At 41.2% G+C, this 10,603-nt stretch overlaps 1 long non-coding RNA gene across 1 annotated transcript; it reads right to left on the reverse strand.

Annotated features, from left to right (window-relative positions):
• Nucleotides 1-5,380: 5,380 nt before the first annotated feature.
• LOC109303524 lies at nt 5,381-9,170 on the reverse strand. The gene is made up of 2 exons (XR_002099150.1): nt 9,131-9,170; nt 5,381-8,280 (listed from the first exon to the last, which is right to left on the reverse strand). It is a non-coding gene; the product is annotated as an uncharacterized LOC109303524 (long non-coding RNA).
• Nucleotides 9,171-10,603: the final 1,433 nt, after the last annotated feature.

Genomic DNA, 10,603 nt, shown 5'->3' on the forward strand with positions numbered 1-10,603 from the left:
TAGGATGCAAAGCTATGTTATCTGAAATCTCAGCTTTTTAGCTGATGGAAGAATAGTTTCCTTCCCAATTCTCTGCAGGCAAGCTCATGAATCATGAGATAGTTCAGATTTTTCTTCAAGGTTTTCTGGATTCGGCCTCTCATGTACTGGTGTGTAGAAAAGTTTTGTGTTGTATTGAATGTGCTCAGTCCGCATATCTTCAATATTGGACTAAGATCTTCAGTTTTTCCATGATCCTATTCCAAGTAGGTTTCATATGGGTTTATTTTCTACCCTATTCAAAGCTTATTCCTTGCAGACAAGTATCTTTTTTTTCTTTTTTTCCCCAACTGCGGCCCCTTCTATAAGGAATGGTAATCCATCCATCATCCCAAACAAAATCAGTCTATCTTTATATAATTTGAATTCTCAAAACTGATTTCAGTCTTTTCATGTTTGCCTGCTACTTGGCCATGTTGGGAAGTCTGGTCTGGTGCTGATAGCACTAGTGATAATATGATGTGAAGACTTCCTTTTACATTAGACTAATATGAAACCTGATTCTTAAACCACCTTGACATGTAATTTTTTTTTCCTTTATGTAATCTCATTGAAGTCATTGGAATTATTATTGTGGTTAAAGTTAGGGCTGTGAGAAACAGTACCATTTTGTTTTGACTTCCATTTTACCATTTTGATGGGACAGTGTTTGTTTTGAGTTTTGTTTCATTTCAAAAGCGCTGTTCCATTTTGTTTCATGAAAACTGTTTCACTGTTTCGACATTTTGCCCATAGACTATAATGGGGAAGCACAAAACTGCCTATAACTCTGTGATTTCTTGCCTGATTCAGATGAAACTTGCAGGGATGGTAGCCCCTGCTGAGGTCATGAAGCCTGCCAAGTTTCAGGGAAATAGATACAGGGGTTTCTGGGAAACTGCACCTCAAACTGTTCAGAGCAAAACTTGTGTCACTTACAAGTGTGAAGGAACAGAGAAAGCTCAGTTCAAACAATGCTTTTCATGCTGTTTTTCCATCCCTCCCTCAAAGCACTGGGATTGGAAGGGACCTCAGGGAAGGATCACAGTCACTGACCAGCTACATATGTCAATATCAGGGCAGTACTTCAGCCTCTTCCCCCTCCCTCTCCTTAGTTTCTCCTTAGCTGCAAGCAAGCGCAGCTTTGAAACTTGAAATGTTTTGAAACTTTCAAAACAATTCGAGTTCCCTCATTTTGTTTCAAGGCTATTTCAAAGCCTTCCGTTTAGTTTCAGTTTCACTGTTTCAAGCTTGAAATGAGTCAAAACAGTGTCAAAACAAAACTGCCAGCGAAATTTCGCACAGACCTATTAAACATATAAACATATATTTGCAGGATCAGAGCCTTTGGTTCTATCTGTCATTACTCTGTGGATTTTTGTATTTGATAATTATATTAAACTTCATGGCTTGGTACAGATGTTCAAAAAGCCTGAGATATGGAATCTATTTAAGTTACGCTGTTTTCTGTAACAGCATAGTTTAGATTGGTAGCAAGCAGAATGCATATTTGCCCATGGGGGGTGGTAGGGGCAAATCTTAGCCTGAGTTCTGCCATTTTAAAACCAGCCTGTGCACCAAACTTTTGTTCTGTTATGGGTATAAAACAGTTTCCAATCAAGTATACTGGTTAAAGTGTAATGTGCGTATCTGGCCGAAAACACTGGGCATTTATACACATACTTCTTCATCCCATGATGCACCAGAGCTCTGCTGCTTCGGAGAAGACTCAATTAATTGAGTCTGCTTTGCATGTGAGCTGATGTGCACCGTGCTGAGCTGAATGCAGTTGCATAAGTGGCAAAATACATGTTAGTGCACAGAAAATGGCAGTGTGCTTTTGAACTAAAGCACCAGACCTCTGATGTGTTCAAAAGTGTGCTGCTGCCATTTTCTCAGTGCTGACATGCATTTCCTCACTTATGTAACTGCAAGCATCACAGTGCCGGGCGCTTTTCAAAGTGCCTGATGCTGCGGTACTTGCATGTGTAAAAATGCCCATTATATTGTTGTCCTGAGGGGCCAGGCCAACTCTCAGGATCTCAAAATTGTGCTGTTAGGTGGGAGGGTGTGACACAATTGCACATATACACACACAAAAATCAGTTAGGCACACGCATGCACACTAGGCACATGCGCACGCTACCAACTCAGGCACATACACATCTAAGATTACTAGTCTAAGCACATGTACACTGTTGCAGAGCACGCAGGTGCCCTGCTCCTTAGGGTGGTTACAGCTAGGCAGAGGGCCATAGCAGGGAGGGGGGAGCTCAGCTGCTGGTTACCAGGGCAGCCACAGTAGTAATAAAGAAGCACAGCTGTGGGTTGCCCAGGGAACTGGGAAGTCAGCTGACTGGAAGAGGGCAGGGCCTGACCTATATATAAACCCAGGCTGAGGCCAGGGAGGCAGTTCTCTGCCAGCAGCCATAGGAGTGGGAACTCTGCCGGAGTGAGGAAAAGGGAAGAGGCCAGGATGTTGGTATGGGTGAGGGAGGGAGAAACCCTGTGACAGGCTTGAATGTGGTTATAGCCGTATGTAGCTGGATGGCTTAGTTTGTGTTGCAGCCAAGGGGCTTTGACTTTGCATTGTTGGTTTACTCTTTACAACCGGAGGATCGGGTGAAACTATTAAGGGTTGGAGGAGGCCTTATAGGGGCTCCACAGTAGCGTGGGGGTGCAGCATTTGGGGGTGCACTGACCCCAGCCCTGAGAAGGGGAGCGGAGAATTGGAGGCCAGGTAAGGCTGAAGCCGCCTGAGCCCTGCAGGGGGTTCAAGACCCCAAGGAGGAGATTTGGGGCCAGGCACGGGTACGGCCACCTGGTCCCAAGGCTGCAGTAACCCCAGAGCAAAAGGGGGCAGCGTGAGAAGCACCCCGGAGCAAAGGGGCCAGCGTGAGAAGCACCCCAGAGCAAAGGGGGCAGCGATTGAGTACCAGAGGGCACGGTTGCAAGACTAGGCGGCGGAAGACCAGAGCTCCAGGGAGGGCACAGGAAGCCTGACAGACTGAACAATGTCTGGGATATCTGCGAGGCTTGGGGCATGGTACAGGGGTGGTTGGAGCCACGCATAGCCCAGAAGGCTGGCATGCACTGAGTCACACAATACAGGACAGGGGTCAGGATTCAACAGAACTTGGCATGGTAGGGGGCACTAGGGGAGATCACGGCCACCCCTAGGACCCCGTGCCGTGACATACACCTATCACCAATTCAAGCACATACACACTATACACACCAAAAACTAGACAAAAATCAGTTGTCAATACCCACACACTCAATACACGTACATGGATCACTAATTCATATATCATGCACACAATGAGATATAGATGTCACTATTTTCCAGTTCACACATGCCACACACCTACACATACACACAGGTGAGGTCCTGACTTGGGTGGTGTGGTGTATGTGTGTGCTTGGGGTATGTGGGGTACCTAGGGTGTATGGTGACTATGGGAGGGAAATCACAGGTCAAAGATTTCCAGAAGGAGGGAGATGGATGGGGGTTAAGAGGAGAGAGGGAAAAATAAGAGAGTGAGTGTCAGGAGTGAAGTTGCTGGGGCCAGGATTAGAACCAGCAAACTTGAGGGGAAGCTGGGGTTACTTAAGGTCAAGTGCCCTAGGGTTACTTGGGGTCACCTGGGCTTGGGGTTACTTAGGGTTAATGTGCCCCAGGGTTACTTGGGGTCACCTGGTGATGGTGTGGAAGCAAGGGGAAAAGCCTGGTGGCAAGGAGGAGACAGCCAGAAAACTGCGAGGCAGGAATCTGGGAGATAACTGGAAAATCAAGGAGGAGGGTTGGGAGGTCATTAAGACAAAAATCCAACTTGGGGTATCAAAATAAAAGGTTTATTAAACAGACAACACACTACACAGCCCCACAAAGTTATTGGTTCCTATACACACAAGCACTCACATACACACCCACACAATGGTAGTAGGAGAGAAAAGGCTTGGTGGAGGGATTGAAGTCAAGATGTGTAGGGACAGAGTCCAGATCCTTTGCTTGGGGAAGGAAGGTTGGTGATAGCTACCTATCCTGGGCTGAGAGTTGATCCTTGATGGCCAGTCGGGGTCTTCTTCAGCAAGGTGCTGTCCAGAGTGGATCGCCGGCAAGGCCTCTGGGTGAATAGGTGGTATGGTGTGGTGCTGGTCCAGATGGAGAGGGCATCCCACTAGGTCTGTCTTCACTGCCCCCTTTTATAGGGGCAGAACTTCTATGACCCTAGTGACAGGGTCATTCCCAGGGAAGGGTCAGCCCCTGGTGTACTGAGCATGTGCACTCCAGGCAAGAATGTGCAGTTCCAGGTGTGTGTGTTGCAATAGCAGGTTGGCTGATTTCTGTAGGGTCTTTGTCTTTCAAATGCTGGATCCATGGTTCCTGGGTGAGTCAATGGAAGGCAATGATCTGGCCGCTGAGCTGATGATCCGGTTGTTGAGTTGATTATTCAGTAAAGGCCTGCTACCATTGTATCTCAAGCACCCTCATTCATCCCCATTCTTTCAGGAACCAATTTACATGAGATTGGTTAGACATGAGTCATAGGTTACATGTGGGCAGAGGACACAAGATGGAGACTTGACATACAAAATGGAAACTTGACATAACTGGACATTACTTATGCTAACTTACACATGTAGGCCTAAATCATGTAGTATCAACAGGGAAAAAAAGCAGTAAAAATCAGTAAAGCAGTATAAACATAATAATTATACAATATAAAACAGTGGATCAAAGGACAGAGAAAAAAATAAACTTGCTACAAAAATGCTAACACTTATCCTATGTCTTAGCTTACTCATACTTATCTATAGGGAATAGAGAGGGAGAGAAAAAGTCAGAAATGGTTGGGGAAGGGAGGGAATGTTTTTTAAAAGAAAAAAGAAAAAGAAAAACTGAGAGTTTTGCTACAATGTCTACTAGAAGATTGCATAGAATTAGAAATACACCATGCTAGATAAGAAATGAAAATCATGAAATATACACTAGTTTCATAAATCAGTTTGACAAAGTGCAGGAAGTAGTGATATAATCCCAAGTAACACAAAGTAGAAAACTAAGAAGGTAGAAAACTTTATTTAATGCATTTGGCTGTCTTTTTCAATAGCCCTGCTTTGATAGTAATAGTAATTCCATTTCAGATCAGTTAAAAATCACGAATGAGAAGAAGGAGCATTCACACAAAATCAGGCATAGAGTGCCAGTACTCTTCCTTGGAATGGCAAAGGAAAATCTTGCCTTAAGAATATTTCACAAAAATGTATGTTGATTTACAGTTGCAAAGCTGAGTGGAGCAATCTACTTGTATTGAAAGTCTGGTATTGATTATACTGAGACTGTGTTAGAAAAAGAATGTTCTCTGCCTTTAAAATTATCAAAGATGGAATGAGTCTGGGGCAATAAAACAAAGCAATATAAATTCATCAGCTCTAACTCATGCTCTTACTTTAATGGTGCTTTTCAGACTGTGACAATGTCTTGGAACAATGCAATAAAAAAAAATCTTTCACTCGTTTGTCAGAGTTCAGGTTTCACTTATCTAGAATTGCTTATCAAAGAAGAAAAACTTTGATCTGTTCTTTTTAAAACACATTTAGATTAGTAGCAGTGAATACAGCAGTATTTTCAGTCTATGTACATGTTACTGGGGAGGGGGAAACTATATTGTTATTGATTATGATAAAGTAAAACATTTGTTGTGTGAAAATTGTTTGAATTTTTTTCTCCTGAAATGGAAGTATCTCGGGTTTCTGGAATAGTGTTACAATATTTGGAATGAATGTCCCAATGAATTGCAGGATTTTTTTTTTTCTGCTTAGTACAATTTAAAGATAATTGTTTTAAGCCACTAGACTATTTGGTTTTTTGTCTTGTTTTTAATGAAGTCGCATTTGTTTGTTCTGGAGGGGGTTGTTTGGTTTTTTTTACTCTAGCCTAGGGAATCTATGATTATTTGTAATCTGATGTCATGGCATGTGGTTTTTTGTTTGCTTATTTAAATATTGAACTGTTTCTGTTTATAGATTTTTATCTCCATACTGGATAGTTGAGAATTAATATTTTTATATAGTTGTAATATGGAGGCATTTTGAGTGGCCATAATGGACCAAATTATCTTTTCAAATCCCTTAAACATATACTTTATCTGTTGGCTGTAATGTAAATGTTCAAGTGTGGGGAAGAAATGTGGGGGTGGAGAGAGGTAGAGCAGCTTTATGAATGAGAGAAGCTTTTTATTAAATGGGAGAAAATTGTTACAGTAGGTGATTGCTATACTAAAAGAGGAGTAGCATGAGTAGCTGTCTTACAAAAAGAACAGGCATGTTGGGCATGGTTTTTTTGTACTTCATTTTTTGAGAAATGATGTATGACTGTGTAAATAAGAGGTAGATCATGACTCTACAAACATACCCCAGGCAGAAGCAGCAGAGTCTAATTGTAAATCAGTCACAATTCCTCATTTATTCTTGGGACTGGTGCTTTTACAGAGAACGTGGGTCAGTTGCATCAATGGGCAAAAAGGAAGAGAGAACAAAATGAGGGCTCTTTTCACTTTCCATTCTTATACCTACATGCTTACAGATGAACGTTCTGGCTAAGCAGTCCTTACCAGAGGCACAGATTGAGCAACCCTTACTCAAATGAAAAAAGGAGTAAGCGGCTACTTACTAGAGGTAATTGTTACTCCTATCTATGGCCACATAATGGACCTAACTAAAAGAGAAAGCGGCAATGTAAAGAAAAGTGCCTCATTGCTCCATTTTTGTGGCTACCCGAAACAAAACAGAAAGCATTAGACCTGCCTAATCCATAACAGACATAATGCAGTGCTCATGCTTCCATTGAATTTTGGATCGGGCCTAGCAAGGTCATGCACAATAAAATACTTGTAGTGCTGCTAATCATGCTATTCTGACACTCATCATACTGCTTTATTATGTTGAAACTCCTGTGAAGTGCTCGTATGAGTTATTTGAACATGGGACATTTACCTGCATCTTCGATTCTGAATATCTTTGGGAAATAAATATGAGCTTAACTGGTGGGAGGCAATACAGTGTTCATGCCAGCTGCATCATGCAGCTTGCTGCTAACAAGTAACATCTGTGCTCAATCACAAGCTACTCTTTCTGGATCTCCAATGGTGCTTCAGCTTTCGGGGGGGGGGGCGGGGTTTGTATCCCACTCTAGCAAAAATAATACAGTATGCTGCTTACTGCTCTGGTTTGTTGGTTCCCCTCAAGTTACATGCTTCAGTTGCTACCTAATGTCACCTACGTCAGTGCCATTTCTCTTTGTAAGGCGGTGTGTGTGTGTGTGCGCGTGTGTGTGTGTGTGTGTGTTGGGAAACTGTTTTTTAGCCTTCAGTATAAGAATAGAGCATACTTCTGCTGCACCATCTATTTTATATTTCCAGCCAGATGTTAATGGGCTTATTCGGCAACTTTTTTAAACTACAGATTTTCTTACTAATAGGCTTGTTTTCTTAGGCCGTCAGTGTTATTGCAGGTGATAGAACTGTTCCTGTTATCTCTATAATCATATTTGCTTAGCCTCCTTTTCTGACTCCTTTTTTCTGACGTTCCCTCAAATCATGATTAACCAATTAGGACTTAGTCTTTAAAAGTTGTTGAACATCATCAATCCCTATTGATTTCAGTGAGAATTGAAATATCTTGGCGCTCTAGTAATAGGCCAAAGCCCGCTTGTTTTAAGTACTGCATAAACATAGAATGAAAAGAGAGTGGCTATACCTAAGAATGAAGCATCAGGCACGTATTTGGATCATTACTGCTTTGAGGGTAAAAACACTGAAATATACTTTTGCCTATTTTATTTTGTTGGACTGCCCTGGTTTGTTGGGATACAAATTCAGGAGTCGACAAGCTAGAGACAAGCTAGTTAAGCAGATGCCCCATTATAGCAGGAACTGTCATTGAAGCTGTATTGTAACATTCTTGCAATAAATCCATGTCCCAAGGGGGGGAAAAAGCCCCCCCCCCTTTTTTTTTGCTTTACAGGTTTGACTGCATTTTTTGTTTTCATAAATGAGCAAAGTACTGGGGAAGGTTAATGAGAACTGGATTCCATTTTCTAATTCATTCATTGAGACTGCAAAATTACTCCATTTGTGCTTTTGCATTTTTGAAAATTCAGCTGTTCCTGCTGTTTCTAATAGAGGTGCTGACTGTGTCATTGAGGAATTGGATATTACAGGAAAAAATGGTGCCGATATATCCCCTGCTGCCTGCTCCCTGAAATAAAATCAAAGGTGCAAAGCTTCAGATCAGAATCAAATTCTGAAACTCACTATTTTTCTGGAAAATACCAAGTCAATGAAGTAAAACCTGCTTTATCAACTGTTAGAGACAAAACTGACGGTGCTACAATCTGGTTGTTCTTCTCTGCAAGGGATGTTCTACAGTAGTCCTAGATTCAAGGCTGCACGGTTTGCATATGAATTGACAGTTTATAGATATGCTCACTAGTGGATCCATGAAGAGGATAAGGTGGTGGAGGGCTGGTAAGCAGTCCATCTTAAAAAGTACAGAGCACTTTGACCTAAGCAAACATACTGTTTGCTGCTCACTTGCCGTACAGGTAGGGGGCAAGAGAATAAAAATGAACAATCGGACAAAAATTACACTGCCTCAGTTTTGTAGCAGGCAAACTTTGAAACTTCAGAGTTGCTTACCAACATGTTTTAAGTAATGAACACCTGCCAACCACAGCAGGAAACATTACAAAAGGCATCGCACAAACCTGATCGCTACAAAAAATGCACCCCGTCAGGGAGGCAGGAGAGCTGAAAATGAAACTTGCTTAGATTGTATACTTTTGAGATGCCTGCTGCAGGTAATTAAAATAATGACTTCTTTACATCTACTGGAAGATGCAGTCATAAATGAAGCAAGGACCTGAAAGCAAAACAGTTAAATTATCAGTGATTAAATATTTGGGCACCCTTGGCTTTTGTCTTATGCGGTGACCATTTCAAATCTTCCTTTCTCTCTCCTTTGCTGAATATCTACATTTCCCATAAAAAGTCAACACCAAGGATAAATGCTTGCTTTGCCTCCTGTTTAAGGGTTCTGTTGTACTTACCTTGTGAATTCAGCACTTCTGCTTGTGCATTGGAGCTGAGAGGATTTGAATAGTAGACTACACTTGCCTTTATAGACTGACACCCCAATTCTGCAATGATTTATATAGCAGGTGAACTTTATACAGTGTGAGTAGTTCCATTTAAATTAGTGAAGCTACTCTGTGTGTGTAATTAAGTACATCATAAGTCTTTGCCAGATAGCAGCCTAAGGATCTGGTACCTGAGAATTCCAGTTGAAAATTGTAAACTCGTTGCAGGTGGCCAATTAGATTTTGGAGCGGAGCAGTAGGTCAGTGGATCCTTCTGATGTCTGGCTGACTTCCCCAGGAGAAACCAACATATTGTATATTGTAACTTTTAATTTATTAAATGGGTAGTGAAAACAATGAATGCGCTTCTGTAGCGGCACCTTATCATTGTGAATAAACAAAAAACAGGTGAAAGACTGTGATGAATTCTAGTAGGTATCCTATGCCACATGAAAAGTGTTTTAAAAGAAATAGTCCCAGGAAACTTCTTCTCTTTTTACAGGAATTAATAAGGGTATAAAAATTTCAAACATGAAACCTAGCCTTAAATAAGTATACTTGTCTCTGAGTACAATACTTTTGGCAACATTTATTCCTCTTAAATACTGCCATTAAAACAGCTTTGATATATGTGTTGTTCCTTAGATTTTACTTTGAAAGCCTATGCAGAAAAAGAGCTAAATCTGTTGAAGATCCTCTTGAATATGCAACTCAAATTAAGAACAAGCTGAAGAGTCCTAGTACATGTTTCATTCTCTGTGGTGAAACTTGGTACTATAACTGGGTGTTTACACCCTTGTATCCTACCTTTTAAGTGGCCCAAAGAGTGCAATCAAAGTCTGTCATTGAATAAATAAAATGAAACATGGTTGCTTTCATAGCAGATAGTTGGCTGCCAGTCAGGGGAACCCAGTAATAGATATGCGTGACTCAATGACTTCTGGTGGGGTTTACTAGTAAACACGAATGGAGAGACGATCAGGATTTGGAGTCAGGAGACAAGTTTCCCTAAGACATTTTCATATCCCTCTCTGTCTATCCCAAAATATCTTATATATTGAGTCTAGGTACTGGGGATGTGTTCTTTTTTTATTTTTTCCCTTTGTGCCACCTCCTGAAATTAAAATTTGAGCATTGCTTCTCATGCTAATGCATCTGATCTATAAAGACTTAACCTGGTTTAGGTAAAGCAGATTGTTTATATTAAGGTTAGGAAATGGTCAGGAATATTAATTGATAAAGAAAGGCAGTGAACTCCAAGACTTATTCCACTGTCATTTAATGATGCGAAGGAACTATAAATTTAAAAACCATACAAAGAAGGATGTATAGGATCCAAGGTCATCATGCATTGCAGTTTGGAAGATTTTTTTCTAAATTTTAATTAGTTTGAAATAAAATATGGTTTCTCTCTGTTTTCTGTGTGCTTGGGAACTATGGAGA

Source organism: Gavialis gangeticus, unplaced genomic scaffold, assembly GCF_001723915.1.
Source record: "Gavialis gangeticus isolate Ggan-Ray unplaced genomic scaffold, GavGan_comp1, whole genome shotgun sequence".
Classification (NCBI taxonomy): Eukaryota; Metazoa; Chordata; order Crocodylia; family Gavialidae; genus Gavialis; species Gavialis gangeticus.